The 19,563-nt window shown below is 43.0% G+C and overlaps 1 protein-coding gene across 1 annotated transcript in view; it reads left to right on the forward strand.

Annotated features, from left to right (window-relative positions):
• The window catches only part of LOC119437333 (uncharacterized), a 94,032-nt gene that overhangs the window by 39,120 nt on the left and 35,349 nt on the right, over positions 1–19,563 (forward strand). The window lies entirely within an intron of this gene.

Raw genomic sequence — 19,563 nt, forward strand, 5'->3', positions numbered from 1 at the left:
TACATATCCCCTAACTATCAGCTCAGCAAAACGGAATTCTACAGGTTCATTGGCCAACTTCCAGAGCCATAAATGATTACCGTTGATTTTAATGTCCATAACACTCTGGGGAGACGCCCGGTGTGACACGAGGAGCTGGCTAATAGAAAACTTTCTTGTACCTTCTGGTGTAAGCCTGTTTAATGAAAAATAACCCCCTTATTACAGTTTTCAACATAATTCATATTCAATAGATTTAGCAATTGGCTTTGTGGCCATCTTTCTGTATTCACAGTGGGGCGTAATAAAGAATCCCTTTGGAAGTGACCACTTCCCTGTAATGTTAAACATGATACAGCAACATATTATGCCCTCCAAGTGTTCTTCGGTGGAAGCTAGCCTCGGCTGACTGGGACCATTTTAAAGAATCAAGTTATTTATCACCAGACTTGATATAGCATTGACGACGCAGTAGTGTACTTTTATATTAGATGCAGCAGAAAAACACATTCCACGAACAGTAACTCATGCAAAAGACGAGTACCTTGGTGAAATGATGATAGGCAGCTGCGAAAGAAACAAAATAAAGCTTGGGGCGTACCCCGTCGATACTCAAATGTGGAGATCTTATTGAATTCACACACATCAAATCGCAGGGAAGGCGGATGCGAAGGCAAGCAAGGAGGGCAAGCTGGGAGACTTTTCTTTCCGGTATTAATACGTACACACAGGAAGTGAAGGTGTGGGACAGGCTTAGAAGGTTGAAGGGGCAGCAAATTCATTCGTTGGCCTTGGTGAATGAACAAGGAAACGGTCTGAAGGACCAGGCAGAGGCTCTTGATGAGCACATTGAGTGCGTTTCTAGCTCTGTGCACTATTCCTTGTCTTTTCTGAAGTACAAAGAAATGGAGGAACAGAAGCCACTTGACCGTAAATGTAGCCCAAATGAACCTTGTGTGTCGCCTTTCTGCATGGCTGAGCTGAAAGCTGTCTTGAACACATGTCAGAACTCTGCTCCGGGTCCCAACAGTTATATACGAAATGATTAAACATCTTTACAGAGACACAAATCACACTGCTCACACTCTTTATACTCTCTAGGCTGCTGAGCATCTTCCAGCCTCATGAAAAGAAACTATTGTCATCCCTGTGTTGAAACAGCGTAAGGATCCTGCCTGAGTAACAAGGTATATTGCCTCATTGCACTCACAAGTTGCCTCTGCAAGTTTGCAAAAAGTGATCAATCGGTGCCTTCTACATTATCTTGAATCAAACAGAATGCTTTACTCGTACCAATGTGTATTTAGAGAAGGCCGGTCAACAACTGACCACCTCGTGCATGTTGAGGATACTATTCGTGATTATTTTGTCCATTAACAGTTCCTTTGATCTGTATCTCTGGATATGGAAAAGGCCTACGACACCATGTGGCACTATGGAATTCTCGGAGACCTGGCACGAATGGGTATACCTCTTGATGCCATTGTGATTAAGTGTGTGTATTAATAAGTTATGGTTGGGCAGATCAAAAGCTTTGGAAAAGTCTAAATAAATGCCAAGAACCAGTTGTTTTTGTTCACACATTTATTTGTTTGTTTGTTTATTTATTTATTTATTTATTTATTTATTTAATCTTAAGTATCCTCGGGGCCATATGGCATTAAAGAGGGGAGTGGTGCAGAAACAAAGTGCTGTGAGTTCTGGTAATACAATGATTCTCCGGATTATACAATGTTAGGTAATGTTTCGCAAAAAAGCTTATTAGTGATGGCTATGATACTTGATCGAAGGTGGTTCCATTCCCGAGATGTGCAGGGGATGAAAGACTGAAAGAAAGACTTCGCATGACACGAATCGTAGGCAGCACTATGAAGTCATCGTAGAGTGTGGTGTGATGAACAATTTTATTAAATATCGAAAGACTGGTGACTTTGTGGCTGTTGGATAGTGGAGTAAGTGCTAGGTTAGTTTTAATTGAGGTTATATTGGCGGTGCAGTTATAATTAGAATAAAATGTGCAGTTATATTGTACAGTGCAATCCCACTGATACATTTTTCATGGGACCGTAAAAAAAACATAAGAGCCAGAAAACGCAAGAGCCGAGAAACTGGAAAAATGAGGAAAAGGGAGTAGTGATGAACTGCACACAATAGTATTTGAATTCTTACGTGTGCAAAGAACTCGTAGTTTTGCCCGAAAGCCGCAGCATCGATTGCGATAGCAAATTAGTAGACAGCTACACAAAGTAACACGTAACACTAGTAGTTTTATCGTCCATATAACTTTTAAACATTGGCTTACTAACCATATTAACAAGCATGGTGTCACAGCATCCACAGGCAAACGAACACATCACACTTGATGAGCGCGGACACGCACTGTCAAACGCTGGCGTGAGAAAGCGCCGCTGCAGAAGCAACCGAAGTGACCTTCGTGCTGTTGTCTATCGCTTCAACGCAAACTGAGCTCTCAGCCAAGAACACGCAGCACGCACAAAGGTACGAACCGCCGATGCACCTACACTGCTGCCTAGACTCTGCCGCCAACGCAAATCGCTTTCAAACAAGATACAGCCCGCGTGACCACGCGTGCCACTGCTCAGTACGCAGTTGATGCTAGAGTACATGCCAGAGTACACAACACCACCCGCTATCCCTCCCTCCTCCGTGCCTTGCCAGTACTTCGAGCACAACAGAAGGCGCTCCCTGCTCTTCTTTCTTGCGTGCGCGAGATTTAGACGCGGTCATCGGGTCCCCTTGCATGCTTTCACTCGCACATACAGCTCGCGGCGATGGCGTTATCGCCCTTGGACTTTATATGGAACATCTATGAGCCAAAACCAATTTTAGGGCCACAACGCGTCATAGACACCATCTTTAGATAGCAAATATGGATCTTAAGGGCCATACTTTTGCTGGTGGAAAGCGAAAATATGTCATAGGTGTCACCCCCGGCACTTTGGGCAGCCAATGCCATCATCAAGCCACCAAGCCAAGCGACATGAAAAGTCAAAATGGCCACTCGAGCCGACGGGGGGTGGCAGTTCGCAACGTATGACGTGGGAACGGTCTCACAGTTGCAACATAACAGCGGGGTGGGGTTACCAATGCATTGGGTTCTACGGGAGCTGTGCTGGGACCAGCCGAAAACGACATAACAGCCGGGAAAACGCAGCACCCGGGAATGTAACAGCGGGGTTCAACTATATTAGTTCAAGTGAAGTTGTGAGAATAACGTGACTGGGATCCCATATTGCAGATGCATATGCAAGTTTCGAGCTGTTAGCCTTGTAAAGCTGTATTTTGAAAGTAGGCGGTACTTTGGAAAAGTTACGCCGTAAGTACCCCAGCATGCGATTAGCATTGTTTAAACATACTCTACCTGAATGGTCCAATTTGAGTAATTTGCAATGTGTACAGCAAGATATTCATGACATCACGTAATCTAAGGTAACGTTAAGATGTTAGGTGCTATGAGTAGAATTCAATCTGGATACGTGCATTATTTCACATTTGTTAATATTTATTTCCACTAGCCACTTCCCGCTCCAGTCAACTACATTATCCAGATCAACTTGGAGTGTTATAGTATCGTCAGTGTTGTTAATTTCCCAGAAGATAACACAATCATCTGCGAACAGATGTATGTTTGAGGATATTGTAACAGTTAGATCTATAAATACAGTTAGATCTATACTATAGATAACAAATAATAGTGGTCCCAGCACACAGACCCTTGTGGTGCACCTGATTGTACTTCAGTGACTGGAGAGTTACGACCGCTATCAATAACGAGTTGGAAGCGGTTAGTAAAGAAATGCTCTATCCATTTTAGAAGGTTAGGGTCGATATTTAGTAAGCTTTGCTTAAAAAAGTAGTAGATTATGGCACACTTTATCAAATGCTTTAAGAAAATTCGAGAAGACACAGACAGCACAGGATGAGCGATCCAGGATGCGATGCAGCTTATGAGTGACGGATACTGGTTGTTTCGCAGGAATATGATTTTCAAAAGCCATGCTGTGCGGTAGTAAATATGAAGCTGGCATGTGAAGCTACTTGTAAGGACATGGGTTGATAATTAAGAGGTGTTTCTGGGGCTGGGTTTAGAAATTGGAACCACCTTCCCAATTTTTCATTCCTTTGGAAGCTCACATGAGTTCAGGGATTGTTGGAAAATTTGTCACTATCATGGAACTCGTGATGCAGTGGTAAGTATTCGTACTGGTATGTAATAGGATGTTCAATATTGCCATTATTTGAAAACTGACTTGTAAATGAATCATTAAGGATGGTTGCACATATTTTCTCGGAAACAGCATTTTCAGATGAACCTTCTAATGAAATAGCATTGGTGGTTGTCTTTAGTAGTTTTTAGAGCTGCTGTGTAGGTATCTGAAGCGGCTTTATAAGCTGCCTAGCATGCATCAGAAGGGGATAATTTCGCTAAGTGACAGAAGCGCTTTTTCCAGTTGGGTAAGCATTTTAAATGACTGGATAACCATGACCCTTGTGCATTGGAAGTGATTGTGCGGTTAGGCATGTATTTCTCAGTTAATCTGTCATCTGTACTCACAGACAAATCCCAGTTAGATTGGACTGAATGATAATTGAAATTTTGAACAAAACCATCATAGAAATGAGACAGTTCGTTATTCATTGCTACGAAGTTAGCTTTCCTATAGTCGTGTATGGTTTTTCAGTGTTTGGACTTTTTAGGAAAAGCAGCGTTAATTATAAAATGGAGCGAGAAGTGGTCACTAATGCCTGGTAAGTATGTGATGGGAGATGCCAGGTCAGCATGTGTTGTAAGTACAAAGTTGAGGGTGCTAGCTACGTTATTCGAAATCCTGGGGGCCTGAATAACTAACTGCTGAGAGAGTTCATGATTTTTTTATTGAGAGCCATTTCGGTAGATCTTTTTCCATGAACCCAAATTGGCTGTCTGACGGAACACCATGCCTAGCAATATAATCTGCTCACTCTGACATGAATTATTTTTTCTAACCCTTTGTATAAAAACTGAAGGGTTGAAATCTGTTGAGAATTGGACATGTCTGTCGAAGAGCCTCCCTTGTGCACAGCAACAGCATTGGCAATTTGCATTTCGTGGGGGAAGGTACTAATTCGGCACATAGAACAGTTGCATTTCCAGTGGATCAATTAGAGTAAACACTATTTAAATATTCGAACAGTGGTTTCACAATTACAATAATGCAGCAATAGCAGCAGCGGCATGGCAGACTTGAATTGCAGCATTATGACAGTCGTAGAATAAGGGTCACCACCCAGGTGAAAATTTCCAACTGGGAATGCAACTGGTTTCAGTTGAACTGGTTTATGGAACAATTCTCAGTTGGTCCCCGTTGCAACTGGTCCCAGTTGGTCCCCATTGCAACTGGCCCGTGCAGAAGCCTACCAAAAGTGTTCTTCTGATGGATTTCACACAACAAAGGCAGTTCAGCTGTTAATCAGTTTTATTTGCATTGCAGTTTTACTCGTCCAGCTTCCGCAGTGCCTTAGAAACATCTTGAATTTTTTCGGTTAAAAGTCTTGACAGGTTCTTCATGGTGTCGGACACGTCTACGTTTTTTTCCTTGCCCCAGTGCTGGATTGTAGCTGAAAACAATTACGTTTATTGCATAAGTAAAAAAAGCAACTTCAGAAATCACACAATGATAAAATGATGCAAAGGCAATATATAAAATTATTGTTCTCATATATGACAAAATCCTATAGCTTATATTAAAGTTAACATTATCTGCACTAGCAATAACTTAAGAATGAAATGGCAAATCTAGTACCTAACTAGAATTTGGATAAATGCTTCGGGTCAATTATGTTTGCTCATTTCCATGTCATCACATTAAAGGCATGCTCTTTTCAGCCTATATTTATGTCCACTGCAGGACGAGGGCCTCTCCCTGTGATCTCCAATTACTCCTGTCTTGCACTAGCCGATTCCAACTTGCACCTGCAAGTTTCCTAACTTCATCAACCCACCTAGTTTTATGCCGTCCTCAAGTGCACTTCCCTTCTCTTGGTATCTATTCTGGAACTCTAATGGTCCACCGGTTATCCATCCTATGCATTACATGGCCTGCCCAGCTCCATTTCTTCCGCTTAATATCAACTAGAATATCGGCTATCCCCATTTGTTCTCTGATCCACATCGCTCTCTTCCTGTCTCTTAACATTAGGCCTAACAGTTTTCATTCCATCGCTTTGTGTGATCCTTAACTTTTGCTTTGACTTCATGGTTTTCAAGATATTTTAGTATAACACAATATCACATTCCCATAGATGAAAACTATCAGCACATCTAGAGAACTATGTTTTCAAGCACAGAGAAAACATGCAGTCAAGTTCTGTAGAAGGGCCTTGCACAAAGTCCTTCGGTTGCCACCGAGCTATGTAAAGCAGAGGCAGTACAAGGAATTAAAACCAATGGAAAGGGATACTGTGCTGCCATCCATCATTCCAGTGGAACCACAAACCACCCAAATGTTTACTGTGTCAAGTACGTGAACTACAGCATTAAAACACAACGCTGCACATTTAGTGGTGGCATTAACATTTTGTGGCAGCTTACCCACTACGACATCCACCTTCTTAGGTGTTTACTGCTGTTTTGGCAGCTCGCCCAATGCCCTCCTCTTGGGGGCTACATTTCCGCTGACGCTCCGGGTCGCAAGGATGGCGCTGCCCCACAGTGCTTGTGCTGTGTCCTTGCACACAAGCGTGCCTTTTTTGTTTCCAAATATTTTGGCCGCTTGTGTGCCAGAAACACAGAAGCCGTCCTTTAAGTGAAACTGCAAAAAATAAAATTGCAAGTGTCAATGATCTTTGGACCAGCTGACGTAACATGTACACACATAACCCATGAAAATAGAAAAGGGGCAGCCTCCAAATTAGCTTAACAGGGTGTCACGCAGAGGCTGCAGGTTCTGCTGCTACCAGCAGCCCACTGCATTTTTTTACCATGTTTATTAAATACAAAAACAATTACTAACATTACTAATCTTACTACTTCCAAACACTACTACCTCCTAAACATTAGCCCTCAGTTTTCACAGATCAATGCTCGACATTGTTGAAGTTGGCTTACAGTACTTAATTATTTAAGTACTTCCGAAGCTTCTGCTACCACTAACACATATCATGGCAGAACCAAGTTGATTGTGGCAATTTAGCTCGTGTGCTTACATAAAAACATACAGAAATAATCAAACTGACAATAAGCACAGAAAAATGTGAAAGGACTTGGCGAGCTGTAACTAGTCCGCTCGTTTGTAAAATGCTTTACACGACATGTTCAATTGGGACTATGATGCATTAAACACCTGCAGTGTTTGCACTACACAGGAGCAATAAAGACTTCTGTTACCATGCTCACAAATTGCTAAACAGTGGTTAAGCAACAAAATATAACTTACAAAGCCGTCTGCCATGTATGATAAGTCTGGCTTCTGCGCTGTTAACAGAAAAAGGAACATTTTTAGCACACACCAGTTGACAACTGGCCTCGTTGGGAAGGACACTGTAACAGGTATTAAACGCTAGAAACAAGAGGAGTAAGATAGAAGCTAACTTTCAACAAATGGTACCGAGCCACACGTATATATATATATTTACAACACACACCTTTAAATGCCAGAGGCAGTGACAAGACTATCAATGTCAGAGCGCACACTATGGCCGATTCAAGAATGACAATTCCTTTTCTGACAGGAGCGACGGAGTGAAGCTAAACTTGCAATTTGCATTGGTTCCAATTACTAATTTTATCATTACTCTGTATTTTTGCAAAGCTAAGGCCCTTTAAACATAGTTTGCACCCAAATGTGCTACAATGAAACACAAGCTGCTCATTGCATTTTTTCCTGACATTATAATGCTCTCTTAATCTAACATTCAGGCAATGGCCCAACTGATTGACATAGAGCTTGCCACAGAACTGTGGTATCCGCTAAACTGCTTCTTTGCAATCCACAAAAAGCATTAAATCCAATTCTTTGCAAGAATATGAACATCCTATCTGGTAGTAGACTACTCTCTTACATATTGCTTCAAACCTTCTTGGGACTGAAAAAACTAACACATTCTGCCAGGCCTTTAAAATTGTGCAAGATTTTATGAAAGTACAGCACAACAGCAACAGTGCTGCCCAGAATGCTGACTTGAAAAGGCTAGCAGATTTGCACAGTTAAAGTAGCTGTTTGGTTCCATTCAAGTCAGAAACACTTTGCAAGATAGTCCACAACTAGACGAAACATATGTATGCTTGAAAAAAAAATGCTACTTAATGCCTTATGTGAATTGCAAGGATGCAGTCGTTTAGCAATGTGAGCCAGATGGACCAGTGCCTGAAGGCTACATTAAGAGTGTTATAATGACAAGAAAGGATGCAATAAGTGTCTGGTGTTGGGTTGTACGTGTGGTTGCGAACCACTTTTTTCTTCGAAGGAGCTTGGTTTTGTTGAGGCAAAGTCAAAGAAACAACAATAATAACTGTAGAACTATTGACTGCAACTTTTGGTGCCCTTTGTCCCTCCCTCTGCCAGGAAACAAAGTTTTTTTAATGGGTCATGGTATGTATGCGCTACGATACTGTGCCCGTTTTCTCATGAAAACATGTGCATGTATCAACACAAAAATTCTTACCACTGTCCGTGGCATTTGTGAAGGCGCATGCGCATCCTCGGTTTCAAATGAACCATTTACTAGAAATTTAGTGCTCGTTCACACCACCAGTCATGATAGCAAAGTCTGAATAAGCACATGAAGCCACATTAAAGCAATGTCATTTACTGTGAATAACACAAGCACACAGTGGCATAGACAGGGGTCAGATTATGGGAATTCAAAGCATTACCCCCCATGTTCTGAAATTTGCTAAACTTCTATGCTGTATAAAATCACCTTCTGTCTGGGCAGGCTCTGATGAAGCTGGTTCAGCATATGGGACATGCTGCTGTACTGCTGGACTGGTTGGCAAATCTGCATGAAGAATTTACAAAAAGGATGCATATATTTCACTTGCGTTTGTCATCAAAGATGAACGTCCCTTTGAATAGCTGCATTGCTTGTGCCATGCCCAGCTTACCACATCTCTCGACGTCCCCGTCAACTGGCGTTTGGGCCCTTTCTGAGTGTGTAGGAGTTCTCATGCCAGATTTGCAACGTTGAAATCTTGCTTCCACTAAAACAATTAAAACGCATGATTTATATCTTTTATACACTTGTGATTGTGAAGTGTACATTCCTTACAATTCTAAATTGAACACCAGCACAACCCCCCCACCCTTCCCCCCCCATAGTTAGGAATACTTACAATTAAATATCACTGACTGCAGGCAGCGCTGTAATGAATAAGTCTGCTCCAGCAGTTTTCTGCTTTGATCTCCCAGATCCATGGCCCTTTGTTTCCACATTTTCTTTTCTTTAATAGCTTTAAGCAACTCGCTTCTAGAACACAGTGAGTCACTTTCACCAGATGAACTTGACGGACTTTGTGTCCGCTTTGCACCCTGCAGGCAAGATAACTGTCAGCCTTGCAAGACATATCAGCTATCTATTAAATTCAAGTTATGCTTGCCATTTTTTCTCCAGCTCGGCTTGTTGGCACACAATTGTTATTCAGTGCCGCCTTTACATTCGACTGCAGTATCTGCTCATATGCAGTTGTCCTTGCTGCATGATGATGATGCTTGCGCCTCTACAGACAGAAAAAAGAAGGCATGCATACTAATCTCGTGGGAAACTAGATGGAGCCGCACTTAGTTCAATGTAATGTGCAATACTATCCAAAGGCTCATATATGTTTATGCAGGAGTACAAATATAATTTAGGCTAAACAAAATGTGCAAACAATGCATACTATATATACTTTGTTGATGTATTTGACTTAGACTCTCGCGACAGCTCGTAAAAAATCATTACCTTTCTTTCTTTCTGTCTTCTTCTTCATTAGTTGATTCATCCTCCACATAAAGTTTCGGAATATGCACCCTCTTTCTGGCTTGACACTTTTCCAAACCGTCTCGTGTGCCTTTAACGAAAGAAACCGAGCATTATGCTTCTTGCATTCCTAAAAAGTTTCACTTAACCTCCTAGTAGCCAAGAGAACATGCTTTAAGAAGTTTGTGAAAGCAGTTGCAGTCCAGTGGTGTAATATTTATATTTAACGAGCAATATGAGTGAATATGTATTGCACCTGCATAATATTACCCTAACTCTATAACGATCAATAACTTCCCATCTGTCACAGTTTTACTGTTACTATTTTTATTTGCACACACGTCTGCTTTTCTGAAGTTTATTGAAGTTTATTGAATACTTAGTGCAGATACAAAATTATAGATATTAGTATAGATATTCTGTCATATATTTTCGCATATCTTGATGTACATATATTTTCGAGAACTGCGTAGCATTTTTTTCTAGTTTACTGGTCCTACATTCCGGCATCAAGAGCGATCGTCACCATTAAATGAATGGGCGCTACTTAAAAGCAAAATAATCTACAATAATTCAACACGCTGTCTATATGCGCGAGTGTCACGTTTTGTAATTGGTGACGTCCTGAAATGGTTCTGTTCACAAAACACGGTTACCAGATATGCGAATGTTGCGAGCAACTTCAGAATTTTTGCAATTGCCACAGAAATATATACAGGAACACCTCATAAATAAACGAGAGAAAGAGCTACTTACGGTCCAGCATCAGGATTTGCCCACTGTAGGTACCTGTATTTTCCTCATTCACGTCGTCCCGCCACATGACAGAATATAGGAGTCGGTTGTCAAAATCTGCATCATCACTGGGATTAAACTTTTCTATGTCATCGACTGGCACGATATGTAGCCGGTTATCGTCTTCATGTACAAACCGTACAAGTGCAAACACATTAACACTAACACTAACTCAATACAAAAAAGATAGAAAAAAATGAATGGAGGCTAAATAAAATTCAGAAAGCAAACGACAATTAAAACGTAGGACAAAAGCTGAGCTATATATAATAAACTAAACGACGAGCAACAAAAAAGGAATAATAGACAAACGATCAGCAGCAGACAAGAAAACGCATGGAAAACGTGCCTAGCACTGGCGCTGATGATCGCGATGTCCATATCACCTTCCCCAACCAAATTACTTCGAGGCCATATTCTTTTCAAGGACTTCTTTAATTATTTCAGGAGTCTACACACCGACATACAAAGCTGACTTAGGCTAATTTTATATAATGACACCAAAGAAAACTACGCGCAAACATTATTATTTTTTTTTTGCTAAGCAAACGGGCTCAGTACGTCAGGGGAACTATACATTCATAATAATTAAATGTGCATTATACCTATTTAGCATCTCGCCTTTTTTTCTCTTCTCTCTGGCAAGAGTTTTATTGTAGATTTGGGAAATGAGGGCGACGGTCTGGCATGCGTATGGGTGTTCTGTGACTGTACAGGCTGCCGCCATCGTCATCGGCATTACGTTGCATGTGCGTGCATCGTTGCTTGTACTAAATTTGTTTCAATCAGATTGTGGTTCGCACTTTATTCTGTGGTGGTTCGCACTAACGAACAGTGAGTTAAATTGAGCGGCTGTGTATATATTTATTCTACGCAGTATTTCCGCGTGAAAACGATTTTGTTGTATTGCACTGTGTGAAGCCTCACGTGTCGAAGATGAAGCGGAGAAAATCCTACCTTGACTGCGGTGGGAACAGCGGTGTCACGGATTTCCCGAAGACAACGAGATATCGTTTGATGGGAACTCCTTCATGTGACCCGCTAGTGACAGGTGCACAAAGTGCGGCTGCTGTATCGGTGTCAACTGCTACGCCACTACCACAGCAGCCCAACTGTGACACAACGCCCCTTCACTCCCTTGACACAAACGGCCGTGCAGCAGAATTTGGCGATGATGGTCAGATGGAAGATGAACTGTTTTGCCAGTTTTCCGATACAATGTCTGGTGATGCTGCCAATGGAACAGATCAGCTCTTCTGCTCTGGTGACCAGAGCGGTACCGAAACAGCTTCTGCAGAAGTTGATGGTGACCATGAAGTCGACGCACGCAACAGTCTCCTGCCGCAAGACCTGCTTGCTTTAACAGTCAATTTCGCGATAGAGTTTGGGCTTCCCTGGAATGGCGTGGAAGCTCTCCAGAAGCTGATCACGTACGTTCTTGACAGGAACGACGTTCCTGCAACCAAATATCTTTTCAAGAAGTATGTTGGTGCAGGTGTCGAAGCCGCGAGATTTCACTTCTACTGCGCAGAATGCTTGACGCCGCTGGCTGAAACTTCGGGAAAACTCCAAGAAAGAAACAGCATTGAGGGCTGCTGTTCAGTTTGTCATAAAAATTACAGTGGCCACAAAATGCTCCGCGATGGCCACTTTTACGTTGCCACTCGAAGAGCAACTCGGATCTCTCCTTGCTGATACATCTGTGGCAGCTGCCCTTTCCAGCCAACTTGAAGACATTGCTGAGAACAGAGATAACAGCCAAATGTCCGATTTGACTGACGGTCAGATGTATAAAGACATTAGGGTGAAGATTTCTTGCCACGACCTTACACTTCTGCTCAATGTAGATGGGGCACTGATTTTCAAGTCATCCAAGTATTGGATTTGGCCTATTTAAGTGACTATAAATGAGTTGCCACCACATCTGCGTAACAAGAATGTTCTGATACCAGCTTTGTGGTATGGACAGTCCCATGCTGACATGACTCTGTTCGTAAAGTCATTCGTGGAGCAGATGATTCAGCTTGAAACGGCCGGATTCACATGGAAAGCTGGGTCACAAAGCATTCACTCCAAGGTAATTGAGCTGAGGCAGATGTGTGCATTTAAACTACTTCGTAATATTTTAATTACACCTCTTGCTTTATAATTTCAGGTCTACTGTGTGAGTTGTACTGCTGATGCGCTGGCAAGAGCACTCCTCCAGAACATTATCCAGTTCAATGGCTACCATGGTTGTGGGTGGTGTCTTCACCCAGGGGAGACTGTAGATGGTGCAAAAATTTTTGTGACTATCCTTGTTTTCATCGTTTTCCTCTCGCTTCATCCATCTCTTTAAACCTGTCCGTGCATTGTGCCAAACTTGCATTCGTTTAATTTAGGTGCCTTTCTTTCTCTGTGGCATGTATAGACTTCATTTAAGACAAATATACTGTGGAAATTAGTTCCTCTTATCAAAAATTCAATTTAAGTGCACTGTCATCAACATGACATTCAATTTAACACAAATAATTTTGAAGGAATGTGGGTGCAGTTTCATAAGTTTGTTAGATTCGTCGGCACCAATGCGAACCAGTTCCTGGCAAGGCTTAAGAATGTCGGAAATGGTGCAGCCGAGTTTCATCAGTGCAAGCAAAACGCTACAAACGCAAACGTGGGTGATGTGTTGGGCATGTGGCTGCAGTCTAACCAGCGTGCTACACACACCCTTACGCTCCTCAAAACCAGTGTCAAGGCGATATCGCGCATGATATCCCGTGTAACATCGAAGAATAGAGGCATGAAGGAAGGGGGACACACTCCGACTGGTCAAAAGCCTGGTGGTGAGCAGAATCACATACAGCCTGCCCTATACCATCTCACACAATCCGAGACGAAACAGGCCGACCACGCTCTTGAGGATGGCTTTCAAGACCGCTCTCCGCCTGCCGATGAGTACATCGACTGAGAAATTATTGGCGCTGGGGTTACACCACACCCTCAGCGAACTCACAGAAGCCCTTCACGTCTCACAACAACAGAGACTTGCGCGGACTCACACGGGCCGGCAGTCCTACAAACTTTGGGCTTCAAAGCCACAACCGAACCCAAGAAACCTGCACGATACCTCGTCACGTCCAAGACAGGTATCACATTGCCCAATACCACGCAACATGGACCCTAACCTACACTCCGGAAGGAGGAAAGCAAGGGCCCAATACATAGAGAAAACATTCAGGTTCGATACCACGGCCCGTTTTACGGACGCCGCTATGTACGGAACGAATAAAAGGGCGCAGTGGCAGTGGTATGCGACCGCCGAGGCCACGTCACCTCCAGTGCATCGACCCGCCCCTGCACGATCACGGAAGCGGAAGAACTGGCCATCGCGTTAGCCATCCGCGAAGGTGAACACGCAAAAAAACCACTGACGATCCTCACGGACTCCCAGCAGGCCTGCCGCAACTTCCTACAGGGAAGAATCGCAAGACCTGCGGCACAAAGTCCTAGCCCAAATACTAAGGAGGACACTGACGACAACACCATCATAACCATCATTTGGATACCGGGTCCGCTGCCATCACGGGTAACCCTGTATGCCGACAGAGCAGCTCGAGAATTTGCATATAACCGAGCACTCATCACGCCGACTGCAGAGACCCTGACCCAGTTGACCCCGAGTATTCAGCAATCCTGAACTACCACAGAGGGAGTCGCTTGCGATATCCCCCACCCCATCGAATACTAAAGACGGAGGATGCCGCTGCCTGGCGTAGGCTCCAGACAGGCACTTACACGAACCTAACACATATTACATCGCCTGCACCCCACAGCTACAGGGACGAATGCACGTGGTGTGGGGCCACACCAACCCTATACCACATTACGTGGGAGTGCACGCTACACAACATAGAACACCATGACACGAACACCACGAGGGGAGAATGGGAGGCACTGCTGTCCAGCTCGGCCCTCGACGACCAGCTCAAGCTGATCCAGAGAGCAGGAAGATGGCAAGAGCCAGCGGAGCCCTGGACTAGGGGCCCCCGACCATTAGCGATGCCCCATTGGGGCAAGACAAAACTATATTTGAATAAAGTTTATCTATCTATCTATTCCCCTGCAATTTTGTTCCTTGGCTTTAGAGTGCAATAAATACACAAGTGAATCACCTGCGCTGACAATTCATAGACATTATGTTGTTTAATCCAAAATCGCATTGCAATTGATGAGTAACAACAAACCCAGCGTTGCATAGACACAGCAGATGCATCTGAGCAGGGTTTGAGTGGTGCTTGTGCCCGTGTGCTGCATTGTCTGCTTCGTACCTGCATGTTTGCACTAACGTGGTACCGTAAGTAGGGAGGATGCAGAAAAAGCGAGAACCAACCCAGCATCTTTCTCGGCATGGTTCAGAAGTCGCCGTCGCTACTATGTTGAAACAAATGGCAATTGAGGTACAGAACCTCGTAACTGGTTCAGGTGGTGCAGGCGAATCAAACAGACCTCATATAGTGGTACATTGTAGTTTGATGTGTAATATTGTCACGTAGTAGTGACGCTGAAGTAAACAGTCATAAAACTGTGTATGACGAAACTAATTCTTTATTGGGCGAACCTGCGCCCACAAAAGCAAGCTACACTCGAAGCACAACGAAAGCGGCGAACACAGTCGGCGGTCGTCGAAATCTGATCAGCGGCGAAACGCGTCGTCTTTTATACCTGAGTCATCGAAGGTTCTAGATTAATCCCTGATGCCCACGTGTCTTCCAGAAAGTTCTAGACAATTCGCGTCGGTCACACAATCAGATAACATAAGCGTCTGTGAAAACAGGCAACAGAAAGAAGCATTGATAACGTTCTAGAAACCTCTGACACAGTCGCGTCCTGCGCCGAGCGATAACGTTTAACATTTGTTAGCTGGTGGAAAGCGGCCACCAGTGAAAGATAAACATGTATACGTGTCAATATACTATGTTGATGTAATTTCGTAAACATTTACTTTTACAGTCCTCTAAACATAGAGCATATTTTACTGAAATCTTGCTGTCTTTTCAGTTGCAGTGAAACCTTGATTAAGTCTAAGGCCTGACGAAATCTCCTCTGGTCGGGAAGAATCATGGCGAGAACAGGAAACAGTCAAAACAGAGAAAGATTGATTGCATCAAAAGTACTGCAGTCTATTGTGTGGTATGGTTAATTTGTGTGGTTATGTACATGTGTGTAGGAACCATCAAGTACCCAGCACACAGCATTCCCAAAGAACGGACGCATGACTTGACACTTCAACAAATGGCTCAAGCTGCATCATCTGGAACATCGATCAGTGGCATCAAAGGGCCGTCTCCTCTCATCAACCTGAGACACTTTGATATAATTTGTGGTTTTACTGCTGATTACATGCACTGCATGTTGCTTGGTGTGACTCGGCAGCTCACTGATCTGTGGCTAACAGATGTCAATGAGCCATATTATTTGGGACACCACATGTTTTTGAAGTGCTGGACAACCGCCTCCAAAGTCTAAAGCCACCACTCTGCTTTGTTCGCCTTCAGCGTTCTTTGGCTTTGAGAAAGTATTGGAAAGCCACAGAATGGCAGCAGTGGCTTTTGTATTTTTCACTCCCATGCCTTCAGGGAATTTTGCCATCAGAATATTTTAAACACTTCTCACTTTTTGTAAAAGGCACTTGCCTCTTGCTGAAGGACAGTGTGTCTTCAAGAGATGTCATGGAAAGCACATTGCCTTGCGAGATTTGTTGTAGACACAGTTTCTGTACAGCAAGAAGCAGATGACCTTTAATATGCATCAAATTATGCACTTGCCAAAAAGTGTAGTTCTTCAGGGACCGCTCTGGGCACATTCATGCTTTGCATTTGAAACTAACCTTGGTAAGCTGAAAGAGCTAGTGACATCAGCCAAAGGTGTTTCGTTGCAAATTGTGAAACGTTTGCCGATGAGTAGCAGCAGCAAAAAACTGAAAGCATTGACCACCACGCAAACACAAAACTTCATGTTAAAAGCTAAGAAAGCCTCGTGCAAGAACACAGTGCTGCACTTAGGTAAACCACGAGAATTGCATGAACCAGTCCTTGGCTTTGTTAAATCTAAGCTTCATGACATTTTAACTGGGCCTATTGCTGAACACGACAGAGTTGAAGTCTGTGGGTATGTGTTCCACTGTGAGCAGTACAGCAGGCCACACAAGACTGATTCCACAGCTCTCATGACCGCTTCAGGTTTGCTTGTAAAGATTGAGCATATAGTGTCCTTTAAGGACAGATCAGCTACCCTAAGGTATTTTGCAATCTGCAAGAAATTTGTAATAACCCCAACGTTAATGACTGCACATATCTTCAAAGCACACCAGCTGGCCCAGAAGAACCTTGTAGAAATACTCCCAGGGGCTTTGCCATGTATATATATAGATTTTAGGGACAAAACCTATTTTGTAAAAGTAGTGCGAAAGGCTTTGCATATGTCATTGATCACTTGTTCTTTCTACATGCTACTGGCCTCCATATACCAGCTTTTGCTGAATTATCTTCATGATGCCTTAACATAGACAGGGTGTAACATAAGTGCTGCAACTGCAACAAGTATATTGCACCTAACTACTATCCAAGATAACAGATATTAATTTTTTGCCAAAGAATCAGAAATCACTGGTTACTGCGCACTACAATGTAGTTTTGCTGTAAACTTCATAATAACATTCAAATATATAATTACACTAAACCTAACTTTGCAGCAGTTATCAGTGTGCTAGAAAACTTCCTTGAAAGCTCGGTAGATATTGATGAGTGAGCTCGAAAACTAACTGGTATAAGGACGAGCTGTTAAAGCTAAGGTTATGAATTTCGTGCAGTATAATTGCTACAACAGAATTTTGTGTGTTACAATAGGTCCCAGAAGCATTTGTCGAAGAAAACATTATTAATGCCAAGTGAACCGTGGCCCTTAATATCGATAAATGCAAGATGTGACTTTCATGTCGCAGCACATTGTCCCCTTGTCCCAAATTACTTAGGCTTTTGGAACGTGATGCCAACTAAAAGTTATGTACCTTTCTTTGTATTCTTATTTACTAGCCGCTTATGTAATGTTTAGCCATGATGTCTCACTTCACTTGTGCGCATATTACATACGTTTATACAGTAATGAAATAGAAAAGAAAGTTGTGTAATAACCTTGTTCATCATATTTCAATGCCATTTAACACTTTTCTCAAGGCATTTGAATGTTTATTTGGTGCCATTTCCTTCTAACCTGATTAGTGCATGCTTTATTCACTATATCAACCTTGTAATTATGTGTTAAACTGACTGCAACATAGTCTGTGCCATCTGGGTCATCAGGGCACCAGAAAAAAAATTAACAAACCTTGCATCGAACAAAAGCCATTTGTTGAAATTTGCCATTGTTTTCCTGCCCGACTTATTTTGCTTCATATTTATTGCAAGCAAGTGCATTTTGTCCAGCTGTACAACTAGTGCATGCATCACATTTGTTTTTTTATGTGGTCTTTTCACCTACAAAAAAGTTGTCGCAGTTTCACCTGAAAGGCGAAGCATCAATTGCGATAGCAAACTTGTAGAGAGCTATACGGAGTAATGATATTAGCTTTATCAGCTGTATAAACTTGGACATGCAGCAGCATCGGCAACACGCAGAACTGGTGTCGACGCCATCGGCGTTTTGCCCGCGTTCGCTCAAAATGCGTGCGGCGTTGGTGACTGTTGCCTGAGCCTCTGATATAAATAGGCACTGCGTGCCGCAGCTAAACGTCGCCTCTCTTCCCTCCCCCTCTCCCACGGCCTCTCGCTCGTCGGAAGAAGGCGCGTTTGCTCTACATACATGGTGATTGTGAAGGAGAACAGAGACGCCTACTTCTGCAGCCCTTAAGCGAGCACGGCGCAGAACGCGCGTTTGTTCTCCGCCGTGCGTTCACTCCGCGTGAAAGACGCGCCCCTCGCGCCCTTTCACTCGCACATGCAGCGTTCGGCGTGCGGCGACGATTTCTTCTCCAAATGACGTCATACGAAACCTCACGGCGACGGCGACCCCGACGGCAGAAATCTGCTTTTGAGTGTCCATATAATTGCTATCGCAATAATAAAACAGTTGCATCCAGTTGTAATGTCTCCGAAGTGAATTAATATTGCTCTCCAATTGAAAGCGCAAATGGCATGTCATGGGGGGCTTTAAGTAAGTCCGCCTGTGTTTATAATGATCAGCCATACACAGGGCTTCTTCCAACTAAATTGAGCAATTAAGTTTGGAAACTGAAACTTAAATTTTTTTTCCAACTAAATTTAAGTTTCAGTTTCCAAACTTAATTGCTCAGTATCAGTAGGACTAGCTGCTGCTGTCTTAGCAAGCACTGCATGTTGCTTGCTTTCAGTTAAACTTCTGGTCACCATTTCATTTGGATCCAAACTGGAACCAATTGCTACCAGTACAACTATCCAATGTTTAAGTTGGTTCCAGTTGCTACTGATACAGCTGGTCAAAGTTCCAGTTGGAATCCAACTAGAACCAGTTGCTACCAGTACAAGTGGCCAATGTTTAAGTTGGTTCCAGTTGCTACTCATACAACTGGTCAAGTTCCAATTGGAATCCAACTGGAACCAGTTGATTCCAGTACAACTGGTCAAAGTTCCAGTTCCCTCCTACTGGAACCAGTTGGTTCCAGTACAACTGGTCAAAGTTCCAGTTGGATCCCAACTGGGTCCAGTCACTCTCAGTATAACTGGAAATTGTTCCAGTTGGATTCCAACTGAAACTAGTTGCTACCCAGTTGCTTTCCAACTGGAACCAGTTGGTGTGTAACTGGGACCAGTTGGTTTC

Source organism: Dermacentor silvarum, chromosome 1 (assembly GCF_013339745.2).
Source record: "Dermacentor silvarum isolate Dsil-2018 chromosome 1, BIME_Dsil_1.4, whole genome shotgun sequence".
Taxonomy (NCBI): Eukaryota; Metazoa; Arthropoda; class Arachnida; order Ixodida; family Ixodidae; genus Dermacentor; species Dermacentor silvarum.